This window comes from Miscanthus floridulus, chromosome 2 (assembly GCF_019320115.1).
Source record: "Miscanthus floridulus cultivar M001 chromosome 2, ASM1932011v1, whole genome shotgun sequence".
Taxonomy (NCBI): Eukaryota; Viridiplantae; Streptophyta; class Magnoliopsida; order Poales; family Poaceae; genus Miscanthus; species Miscanthus floridulus.
Window position 1 is genome coordinate 13,450,322 of NC_089581.1, and position 12,599 is coordinate 13,462,920.

The 12,599-nt window shown below is 46.2% G+C and overlaps 1 long non-coding RNA gene across 1 annotated transcript; it reads left to right on the plus strand.

The window, feature by feature from the left end:
* Positions 1 to 3,248: 3,248 nt before the first annotated feature.
* On the plus strand, positions 3,249 to 3,944 carry LOC136537979 (uncharacterized). The gene is made up of 3 exons (XR_010779181.1): positions 3,249 to 3,368; positions 3,589 to 3,672; positions 3,749 to 3,944. It is a non-coding gene; the product is annotated as an uncharacterized lncRNA (long non-coding RNA).
* The last annotated feature ends 8,655 nt before the right edge of the window (positions 3,945 to 12,599 follow it).

Sequence of the window (12,599 nt, forward strand, 5' to 3'; positions counted from 1 at the left end):
GGAGGGCTAAGCAGCGAGCGTGGAACATGATATATGGGGACTGGGAGGATGGGTATGAGCAGTTGCCAGTTCTTTTCAATGCAATCAAAGCGGTGAATCCAGGCATGCATTATGAGTACATCCCAAAACCTAATGCATGGAAGGATGGGAGGCAGATATTTTTCCGTGCCTTCTGGTGCTTTCCTCAGTGTGTCGAGGCCTTTAGGCATTGTCGTCCCGTCTTCTCCATTGATGGTACGTTCTTGATTGGCAAATACCAGGGCACACTTCTTATAGCCATATCCTGTGACGCGAACAACAAGTTGGTTCCTTTAGCATTTGCTTTGGTTGAGAAGGAGAACAATGACAGTTGGGGATGGTTCTTGAGGCTAGTCCGGATACATGTGGTTGGCCCTGGCAGGGAGGTTAGCGTCATATCTGATAGGCATCAGGGCATACTTAATGCCGTGCGAGAGCAGTTAGAGGGGTATGCACCTTTGCACCATCGTTGGTGTACTCGACACCTTGCCGAGAATCTCCTACGGAAGGATAGTGTCAAGAAAAACTTTGATCTGTTGCAGGAGGCTGCTCGATAGCTTGAGGACAAGTACTTTAGGGAAAAGTTGGAGCAGGTCAGAACCGCATCAAATACAGAAGGTAGACAATGGCTCACGGGTTTGATGAGGGATTTGGAGAAATGGACAAGAGCTCATGACGATGGTGGCTGGAGGTATGAGTTTCAATACAGCAACATGGCAGAGTCATTCAATAAATTGCTATTGGGGATACGTGGTATGCCCGTGAATGCAATTGTTCAATTCACCTTCTATAAGCTTGTTGCCTGGTTCAACGATAGACACGCCCATGCATTGCAGTTGAGTAGTGATGGAGAGATATGGGCTCCGAAACCAAAGGCACACCTAGAGAAGGCAAGAGAAAGGGCTAGTACACATGAGGTTGCATGCTTTGACCACGCCACAGGGACTTATCAGGTCGAGCATAGGGGCGGTACAACGTCCGATGGCGAGGTCCGAGAGTCAAGGATACATGTGGTTGTCCTCCAAGATTTCAAGTGCACTTATGGTAAACCAAGGCAATACCACTTTGTATGTTCGCATTTGGTGGCAGCAGCTAGGCATCGCAACTATAATATCGAGAGGAGGATACCTAACGAGTTCAGTGTCAACACGCTTGTGAACACATGGAGCCCTCGCTTCGTGCCTTTCCGGGACCCTGGAGAGTGGCCTCCTTATGATGGGCCGAAGTACATTGCGGATCCAGCTTACCATTGGAACAAGCGTGGATCAAGGTAGAGGACGAGACATAGGATGGTTATGGATCAGATACCCGGAAGAACTAGGCGTGGGAGAGGAACTCCATTTGTTACTAATCCTGAGCAGTACGAGTGCGGCAAGTGCGGTAGACTTGGCCACAACTCACGAAGTTGCCATTGGCAGATTAGTGAGGTAGGACTTTTGGTTTATAGTATTATTTTATATTTTATCGTATCATATATTTAATTATGCATGTCTCAATTTATGCTTGTATTTGTGTCAATTATGTATACATTTATAAGTTCATGTTTCATTGTATATTGCAATTCTAATTCATTCACTTTTTTGTAGGATGGAGCAATTCCACCTGCTCGACCCGATGTACGAGGAGACCCACAGAGGACGTCTCGTTGCGCTGGGGCAGGTAATAATCTATAAGTTTTATTCGTACATGTGTTTGTGAAGTAACATGTTACTATGTTATCTTCGATGCAGGACCTTCCACACCTTCGTTCTAGGACCCACAGTGGGTTCTTGGACATTCGGTACGATGATAGGTACACTCCATTCCTGCAAAGAGCTGGCCTGGATGTCATCTTCTTTTAGGTTCGTCGTGGGTTGCCCAAGTTCAACTCAGTGGCGATAACTGCGTTGGTAGACAGGTATTAAAGTGAATCATTGCCTCCATTCATGGCCATTTGTTAATGCGATTGACTGTTTGACAAGTAATCTTTCTTGGTCTTAAATATAGGTGGCGGCCGGAGACTCACAGCTTCCACCTACCTTTCGGGGAGATGACAGTCTCGCTTTAGGACTGTCAGAAGATGCTAGGCCTAAGGATTCATGGGAACCCAGTCATCGGGTAGTGCAGGTCAGAGGGATGGAGAGCACGAGTGGAGGCCTTCCTTGGGCGTGAGCTTGGCGAGCAAGGGGCTCGCACTTCTAGAGTTCCCATCTCATGGCTACGTACAGAGTTCACACAGTGCCCCGAGGAGGCAGATGAGGAGACGGTTGTGTACTACTGCCGGGCGTGGATCCTACACCTTTTTGCTTGCGTTCTCTTTCCAGACGCGACGGGTGACAATGCGTCTTGGATGTGGATCCACTGCCTCAGTAACTGGGACCAGGCGGGTCAGTACAGCTGGGGCTCTGCAGTCTTGTGTTTTCTATACCGGCAGCTGTGCGAGGGGTGTCGTCGGTCTATGGCGAACCCGTCACTTGGTGGATACGTGTACCTGTTACAGCTGTGGATGTGGGCTCGTTTTCTAGTTGGTCGTCCAGAGGTACTGGCTCGTCGTGAGTGGTTCCAAGTTCAGCCTCCAAGTCGCCAGCCGACGTGGGCGTACCTTTGGGACCAGGTCAGGGTTTCGCACATGAGGATAGACCGGGCATACATTCAGTACACGAACGAGCTAGATTCGCTGACGGCGTCTAGTGTAAGTAAATTTTATTTTCCATGCACCTATTAAAAGGATTAGTATACCATCTAACATCTTATTTGAACATAATGCAGGTAGAGTGGGAGCCATATGGTGGAGAGGACGCACTACTTTTTCAGCTGAGCACCGTATGTGGGGCCGACGACTACTTCTATAGGATGAGGTGTCCTCTAATCTGCTTCTATGCTATCAAGTACCACCTGCCAGATAGGGTTGCACGCCAATTTGGAGTGAGACAGCTTTGGCCTATGCCTATATTCTCGACTGGCGTTGATTTACACAAGTAAGTGTTTTGATATTTCAAATGAGTCATGATGATGGTCCATTTATTATAATATGGTGCCACGCACGTGGATTAATGTAACGATGACATACATGCAGGTTGGATCGTCAAAGGAATAAGAAGATTTTTGACTGGGAGAGGCACCACTAGTCCTACATTGAGGAATAGGAGGAGATGCACGACAACCTGGATGACAACAATGAGCCGCACACGAACCGTGAGTTCAGACGGTACCAAGCTTGGTACCAGCGTTCGACAAGGTGCAGGCTCAGACTATAGTGGACCGAAGCTAACTACGCCGACATCGAGTCCTCCGACGATGAGGACACGACGTACGACCGGTCCACTCGTGCAGGAAGGCAGGTGGAGGCAGGACCGATCTTGGACAGAGTGGTAAGCCAATCGACTTATTTTGTTACGTTTAGTTACATAACAATACATTATGTGTTCTTGGACCGACGTTAGGAGTTATCTATTGTAGTTATTGCAACCTTCGCGCTGTATAACCCTTGTAATAAGTTACATTCTTGTACAAAAGAAAACAAAACTAAATATATAACCCTTGTAATACATTAGGTGTTCAGAAGTCTTAATATTAAAAACATTGTTGCAGGGCAATACACTGAGAAGCTCAGTTGAAGAGATCGAGCGCGTTCGGCCTAGAGTCAATGATGACTACATACTTGGCTTCCTAGATGTAAGATTGCAAATATTCTTTCAAACAAATCATTAATACGTTATATTCTTTCACTTAACATTGTTTTGTACAACAGAGGCTGTCACGTCGTCTACGCCATGCGGCTGGTCGTTGTGGTTGCAGGACAAACACGACGCATGACGTGTACGATCCTTCTACAGGAAGAGGAGCCTTGGGTTCCTCTAGTCAAGCAGCTACAGGGGACGAGGAGGAGGACGAGGAGGCCGAGGACGACGATGACATGGACAAGAGGCACGATGAGCTTGGGCCCTCTCAGCTCAATGACGCTCCATCGACTTATCCTACACCGCCTCTAGGCACTAGGCGACGCCGTCCCCGTGACCCTTACACTCCAGGCACCAGCGCTCTGGGTCACAAGGGTAGGGGCAAGAGTAGGAGACAGTGAGGGACGTGGTAGATGTTACTATGAACTATTGTATTTACTTATCTTTAATTATTCGGGACCGTATAAATATTGTGGACTATTTGTACTTTGCATGACATATTATGTTAGTTGTGATATTCGTTGTGGTTGCATTATGCTTGTTGGATGAGTAAATGTTTAGAATATATATTGATGTCTCTGTTTGTAACTGTGGATGCTTCTAATACAAGACCGTATCTTGCGAATTTTTTACGTGAATCTTTAATCATACTATACTTGTACAAAGACACAAATGTAGTTCACAGATTAACTATAAATTTATTACGTTTATAATCCAGGAATATTTGTACATACGCTGTGTACAAGAATCTATGCATTTTAGAGAATCTATGATTTTCAGAGAATAAATATAGACTTTTCAGATACACGGACATCATCGAATTATCACATCACTGATATAGACCTCTCAGCTGCAAGGACAACATGCAAGGAAGCACAACTAAACTCTATCTCCACCATCCATCTTATGACTGTTTGATCCAAGGGCTGAGGTAAAGCGGCACACGGATCGCTGACATGGCACATTGACAGGCCTCCATTCCTCCTCTTGACCTATAAATAACCACTCACTCCCTCTCATTCGCATAAACAATAAGGAAGAAGAACACTCCTCAGCATTTGCTTTCGTTGTAGTACCAATGTCTGGAGGGTCGTCCAGAGAGAGAGGAAAGGGGAAGAAAACTACCTAGGGGTGGGAGGGTCCTCTTGGTCCCGATTTCTTTGAGGAAGCTCTTTATGAGAGGTTCCCAGTTGAGAGCAAAAGTGATTTCACCAAAGAGGCACCACTGACAGGATACGATGAAAGGAAAGAAGAGTGGCCACCATGGAACCCCCGGTCGGTCGCGTCAGGTGTTGCCCAATGTCTCCTGGTCGCGTCAGCTTTGACGTTCGTTGCGCTATTGAAGCAGATGGCATGCAACACCTGTCCACTCGGCCACGTACCGCGGCCCCGCCTCAACACACATGTCCACGATCCACAGCCATACGCAGCCGCCAGGGTCTAGGGTCTCGTAGCTCGGAGCGTTGCTGGCGCCACCACTGGTCCCCCATCCCTACCCTTCCGGCGTATCGTCGGAGGCTAGAGAGAGTGGACATGCATCATTTTTAATAATTTTTTTCATTAGATCGAGTCCGAGGGTTATGGTCTTTTCATGCTAAGTTTTTTTTTGTTTTGGTGATTTATTTCCTCCTCCTCCTTTCCGGCAACGGCGAGAGGACATGGTGGAATCGCTTCTCCATGATGGCTCTGTTGAACATGAGAGCGACAACCACGGCGTCAACATCCTCACCAGTATGACATGGAGACTTTTATTTCCGGACGGTGACATCAAGATAGAGATGGTGTCGCCACCATGGAATAATTTTCTCCGGTCTCTTCTCCGTTTTATCGTGGTTAGATCTGGCCACAATGAAGGACTATGGAGATTAAGTTTCAGAATGGTCTTCCTCATTCTTCGGTGGAAGAAAGAAGAAGAAGAAAGACACCAGAAAGAAGAAGTTTCTCAACTCCGCCTACATGAATGTTGGTCGTCGTTCGTTGGGCATCTATTCTCAGGCCTTTTGCCGAGTGTTTGCATGTGTTGTCATCCATACTGCAAAGCGTCATATAGGTTTGGTTTTGAGATCTGGAGCTATTCACAACGTGGGTTAAATTTAGATAAAAAATCAGTTTCTGGATATTTGTGTAATCCAGAGTGCTTGTAATATAATTCTTCTTTTGTCGCAAAAAAACACACACATGTCCACGAGTACTCCTGGGAAAAAATTAGATGCATACTGTATCCATCATGTCTCATGCATACATACCATGAATAGTTGCCATGTGTCCGGTCAACACGATCTAACCATGTGTCGTCTCCACCATACGCGGTTAGATTGTGTTGATCGGACAGATGGTAAATATCTATGGCATGTATGCATAGAGGTACGGTAGATACGGTTTGCATCCAAATTTTTTTCCCAACAACCTATCAAGGTGGCGGGCCAAAAAGTCCGCTTATCGTCACAACTGTGAGCTGGGCCGGAGTTACCGGGTCTATGCAAGACTTCACGGGGGTGTACTTTGATCGATGATTGGCCATTGCCGTAGTAGTGCCAGATGCCAAGATTAACAACCTAACACGTCGTTGGGATCTTCTTTTTTTTTTGCCAAGCTCATCTGTGTAAAGTGAACTGTACCAAACTTGTGGCTCCGAGTGACCTGGCCATACGTACGTATCGCTTCGTGTCGTGCAACACACGTTCACAAGTGCACCGTTCTTCTCCTATGCCACCTGTAGAGGCTATGTGTCCACCGTTACCACCATACCTTGCACCGCCGTCCAAGCGACTCGTGCGTAGTACCAGCAATATGTTCTACAGTGAGTGACCGTCAAATTTCGTTGAATACGGCCATGTGGTGCTGTTATGATGGTGTGGTTGCTGGTCACGTGCACGTTTGTTATCTGTGTGTTTCAAACTACCAACGGATTGTGTAAGGACGTCGTGGAGAAAAAACCCAAACAAGAGGGGGCCACTTTTCAAGAAGTCTTTCTTTACAGCCATTTTTTCTAGAGCCGCTCAACATTTGTATAAGTATTCATTTCACAACATTTTAATAATATATTAGAAAAATATGGCTCACGATGAATCTAAAAACATAAGTAGGCTTTGTTTTAAGTACAATCGATAGGTATACCGTCCCTTTTAGAAAAAAACAAAAACCTTAGGGTGCTAAACTATAGGAATATCTACAAATTAATGGTTAAATATAGAAAGACTGATTTTGATCAAAACTAGGATGACAATCTTTATGAGATGGGGAGAGAGTAATATGTAGCATGGTAATAAATTTGCATAGTCATAGCATGTTTCACAGGTTCACATGCATAATTAGACTTGAAACTAATTCACCCCACCAATGCGTCTTGGGCGTCAGAATTTCACAAGAACTCCACTAGAAATGAGCAGGTTTCCAAGTTCTCATATAGATCCTTGGTAATGCATCATGATATAGACACTTCTCAGAGTCTAGGAAACTTGTTGAAGTACACTATCAGCCTATCACATATCAACAATGCCTGACCCACATAGCAATAACAGACCAATGACTAGTCGATAACCAACAACCTTCGGACAAAATAAATTGAATGTAGATGCTGAAATATTCAAAAGCGATGAGTCAAACAACCATGTTCGCTTGAGCTACTTTTCAGCCATTGAGGGTGTGCCAAAGCTGGATGGTTTCACACTGGACGTACTTGATCTGTGTCGTTTTCTGATAGGCGTGGTTGTATTTTCCACATGGAAATCGAGTTCCTTAACAGCGACTACAAAGAAGAGTACTACGTATATTCCTCGTTTCGTCGGTTCGTCCAACGCCTGCTGACTGGTGAATGGTGATGTCCGCATCAAGTAGACGCAATCACTTACCCGTAACGTCCATGCCGGTGCTACACCACATTTCCACTGCTCGTCCACGGCACATGGATAGGTGGAGTGGACCTGCGGCCAGGTTCATTTGCGTTCGAATAGTCGCGAGTGCACGGCGTCAGTTGTGCGGCCGTCACGGCCCGGCCTCGTCGTCGTCGTCGTCGAAGACATGCAGCGCGCGCAGGTCACCCCACTATACGTTCCGACCTGATTTCCGTAAGCTGTAAGTAAAAGGCTTTGCCATGTCCTGCGAGTGCTCTCGCCGTCTCGCGCACAGCACAAAGCAGGGAACGTACGTCGTTCTCCGGTCCACGGCCGGCGTCGCCCTTTAATTTTCTCCACACGCAACGGGCCGGCAAAAAGTATGCCACAGCCCACAGATCGAGCCGCATTCCTCGTCGGACTCGTGAGCGGCGACGGGCTGGCCGGCTCACCGACGCTCCGACGCCTGCCGGACCGAGGCGACACGTAACGCGCCCACTTGGTCGTCGCCACGACTAGCGCACGAGCTACGCTACGCACAGGTGGCGCGCAGCCGTGGTGGCACCTCCCCGAGTCCCCGTGAGCCCTGACGTTGCCGTCGCGGCGGTGACCTTTGCTTGCTCCGTTGCGCTTGCGCAAGCGCGGTGCGAGTGCGCGGCGGCTGTCTGCTACTCGGGTCATCGGGCCACGCTCCCGAATATCTGCCGCCAGCCCGCCGCTCAGCCTGTCCGCTGGCCTATCAGCCTTTCGCGCGCCAAAAAGTCCACTTATCATCGGCGGCACAGCTGGTCCGGCACCACGGGGTTTCTGGAAGACTAATCACGCTTTATTTTATTCAAATTCAAAGTAGCCATGCCAGATTAGCCAGGCGATACGTTTCGGCGAATCTATGCGCGTGCAGTTCCTCCCGATCTCCTTTGTGTTTTTTGGCTAAAATCTTCAAAAACACAACCCGCTGCAAGCTTGGAGTCTGGACCTGTTTCTTGTCAGCTAGTGGTAGAACTCGTATGGCCCTATTCGTTTCTAATGTAATCCGTACTTTTCAGTTCGCTTTTTCAGTCGGAGTATTGTTTTTCTCTCACAACAAATCAGCCGGAACAGTGTTTCGACTTATTTTTTCAGCGAAACGAACGGAGCCTAAGTGTTGACTATCATCAGCATTATTTATTTAAACATTATTATTATTTATTTAAACTGGTAGTAATCAATCTGTGGCCCCCCTTCTATATATCAACACTTTTCTCTTCCAAGGGCAACCAATCACTAATGTGCAATCTACTTGGGGCACTTGGTTGTGATACTTGGGCTTACTAATTGGGGAAGTCCCTTTGTCAAAATCTCACTTTAATGTACAATAATAATTTCAAATTCTTTGCCCCTTCCAAACTATAACTAATTGTGTCAAAAAAAAATTTACCCCTTCGAAACTATGTTTCAAACAACTAATTGTGCCGTGCACACCTACAACTCCCCCTTAATGACTAATTGTGCCATGCACAACTGCAACTCCCCCTCAATGATGTGGTCAATCAGTCCACACACCAAACCATTCCTTTGTGCTTTAAGAATCATTATACATCAACAAAGTTGAATAAGATTGGTGCTGCCTCACACCTTTGAAGCTTTTGATATATGGACCAGTTAGGTTACCACTTAAAAAAAAAACTTGCTGCTTAGCATTGAAAGAGAAAGTTCCATTTCATTTTATAGTAGGCCTTTTCAAATGATACCTATCTGCTTCTTCCTCTTGGTTTCATGCAGCAATAGGCTCTATTCTTAGTGTAAGAGTCTTGGTAATCAATTTATACACACAGTTAAGCAAACATATTGGCCTCAACGTACTTTGTGAGTAAAGTTATACTGACTAATGTTCAGCCCACAAGTTACTATCTATATGAATGTTGTGATCCAAAAAGCTTAGTGTAAATTGCCATCGTTTCCCAAACAAATGACTTGTTTTTTCTTTTCCTGCCATTTGCGATTTAGTGAAAATAGCTTGTATTATTGTCTTCTTTTAAGTGTTCATGGCACCTATTATGCCAATATAGTTCTTCTTGTTCCAACACTTGCATATTTTCATTTAATCTCCATTCTTCTTGTTCCAACAATTGCATATTTTCATTTAATAGCCAAACCTTTGTTGCAGTTAAGCCAATTGCCCAAAGTTCTTATTCTTTTATTGACTTTATACAGATGTGGAAAAGTGGGCAAAGTAAGAAGGAAAACGTTGATTTATAGGCCTCCAAAAATACTTACTATTGTGTTCAATAGATTCAAAACCAAGGTTAGGAAACAGGTTTATTAACCTTTTTGTTTATTATAATTTTGTAACATTAACGTCTTTGTATCATCAAGGTTAGGAGATGAACATATTAACCTTTTTGTTTATTATATTTTTTTAACATCTTTGTACTTTTAGTCCAAGAGTGTCGAGGAGAATGGTGTCAAGAAGACTCAGAGGTATGTCAAGAAGATTCCAGGGTGTGTGAAACAACCTACAAAGCTGAATCTTAGTCCCTTTATGACTAATGAAAACATTAGGGATATGTCATATGATCTCTACGGAGTAATAGTTCATGTGGGAAGTTCTGTAACAGAAGGTCATTATAAAGCATATATCAAGACTCACAATGACACCTGGTATTGTTGCAATGACGATGAGGTATGATACTTTTTTATATTAAAATGCTTTAAATACGTCTTAAAATGTGTTTGATAGGTCTTTAAAAATAGTTTTTATATCTTTTAATTATGTGTTGCAAGGTTGAGACTTTTATATCTTTCAATTATGTGTTGTAAGGTTTTGTTGAATCATGAGAGCATATCTGATCTCGAAGGTTTTGTCATGTTCTACATCAGGTATATAGTTTTCCATTTGTCCTTATGAATTTTCTTATCAATTTAAACAAAGTAGAATTCACCTTATGAAGTAAAACAAAGTAGAATTCAAAGATGCAAGGTCTTCTTTTTCAGAAATGATACAGTTTCTCCTCAAGTTGCTGGTGAAGTTGCTCCTCCTCAACCCACTAAACAACATGTAGAGGAAGGAGATGACATTAATGCAGACAAACTCACAAAGGTATGCACAAATAACACTAAATCCTAACCCTATATGTTTGCATCTTTCTTACTTCAAAATAGCGCTAAATTCTAACCCACTATTGTTTCCACTATTATTTTGAAGTCTTCCGTTGCTCCTCCTCCTCCTACTTCTGAAGCATCTCAAGAAGAACATGAAGCACCTCAAGAAGAACATGAATTAGAACATTCTCAAGAATAACATGAAGTAGAGAGGACTAGAACGGGTACGATAGCAATTCTTCCTCTAGAATTTGGAATTTTTAAATTTCCTATATTTTCTCATACCATTATGGTCTTATTTGTCATATTAGGTATGCTATCTAAAACTTCTTTGTCATATTAGGTTTGCTATCTACAACTCGGACCCTCTCTCAAGAAGATATCAAGAACAAAATGGGTGGGCGATATATTATAGCACAAGACTGGTGTCGGGTACCATAAAACGGGGTACCCCGAGCGTATACCAAAAGAATCACTTAAACCCCATCAATAATAGAGCCAAAGGGTAAGCCATTTGTTAAACCCCGGCCTCGTCCGAGCCCGCTAGCTCTCTGCCTCGCTCCTGGCCTCGCACGGGAGGTCTCGGCGGCCTGCCAAACCTCTGCCTCGCTCCTGGCCTCGCACAGAGGGCCTCGACGGGGAACCAATTCTCCATCCAGCCCGAGGCCCCACGCGTAAAGCCTCAAACGAGATGACGGTTCTCCGCCTCGCTCGAAGCCAGCTCGGCAACAACCCGTCGCTTCTGCCTTGACCAGCCTCCCCGACAGCGCGTCGCGTCCCATTAATGCGTCAACCACTCCCGCAATCTCAGCCGGACGACGGCTCAACACCATAGAATGGACGATGGGATAGGAAGTCACATCAACGCCATATTGACCAGGACCGGGTGCGGTTGGGGTTACCGGCCACTATGTTCCGGTGTTGTGCCCACGATCAGCGCCTGCACTACACTGTGCCACGTAACCCCTGCCCCGAAGACAACGCGGCATGGGGAGTCTAGTCCGGGTCACCATAGCCTCGAAATTAGCGTACAAGATCAATTGTTCCCTCCAAGCCTCAGCAATCTACATCAAGGTCTCGGCAATCTCGGGATTCACATCTGCCGAGACCCCCACGATGGTTCGGCCTCGGCACCGACTGAGCTTCGTCTTCTCGCGCAGTCAATGCACAGTGACCTGCACGTCGACCGCCGTGTCCGCTTTGAGGTAACACTAGAGCTCCCACGACGCATAGGATCGGGTGTGACCGGCGCATCGCCCTAGTACTTCAAGGACGAGACCACTCTGTCACCCTCGCCACCACAGTAACAGGCTACAGGGCTCGGACATGCCGCCTTCGTTCGCACAACGCTGCGTATCTAGCGCATGTACCACCCTTGTCCCCCCCTTCAACTATAAAAGGGGGGAGCAGGGCCGTTTCTAGGGGAGGAGACGAACGATTAAGCCTATGCCCACGCAATGAACTCACGCCTGAACACACAAACAAACGCTCGAGCTTCCCCGCTATCTGAGATCAACATCTCAAGCAATCCACGCCACTCTACGTAGAGACCTAGGACTAGCTCCCTCTCTCGCCCTGCTTGTAACCCCCTACTACGAGCACTTTGGTGCAAGGAATACAAGATCGATCTCTCAAACTGGACGTAGGGTGCTCATTACCTGAACCAGTATAAACCTTGTGTCTCTTTGCATCACCATCCGGGATTGGGAACACGCAGTACAAATTTACTAGTTGGTTGAGGGCCCGCCGGTCCGAAACACCGACAGTTGGCGCGCCAGGTAGGGGCCTCTGCGTGTCAGCTTCATCATCCCAACAAGTTCCGGATGGCCGACCCCGTACGATCACTGCGTCTCGGCATGGTGGTCTGGTTTGGGAGCCTAGAGTTCATGTCTCTAGGGCACAAGTACGACAGGTACTCCTCACACCCCGAGCCCTGCCTGCCGATGATGATGTCACGCACCCACAGCCCAGGCGCAGGCAGCGCCTGGGCAGCCGCTCTCGTCGCGCT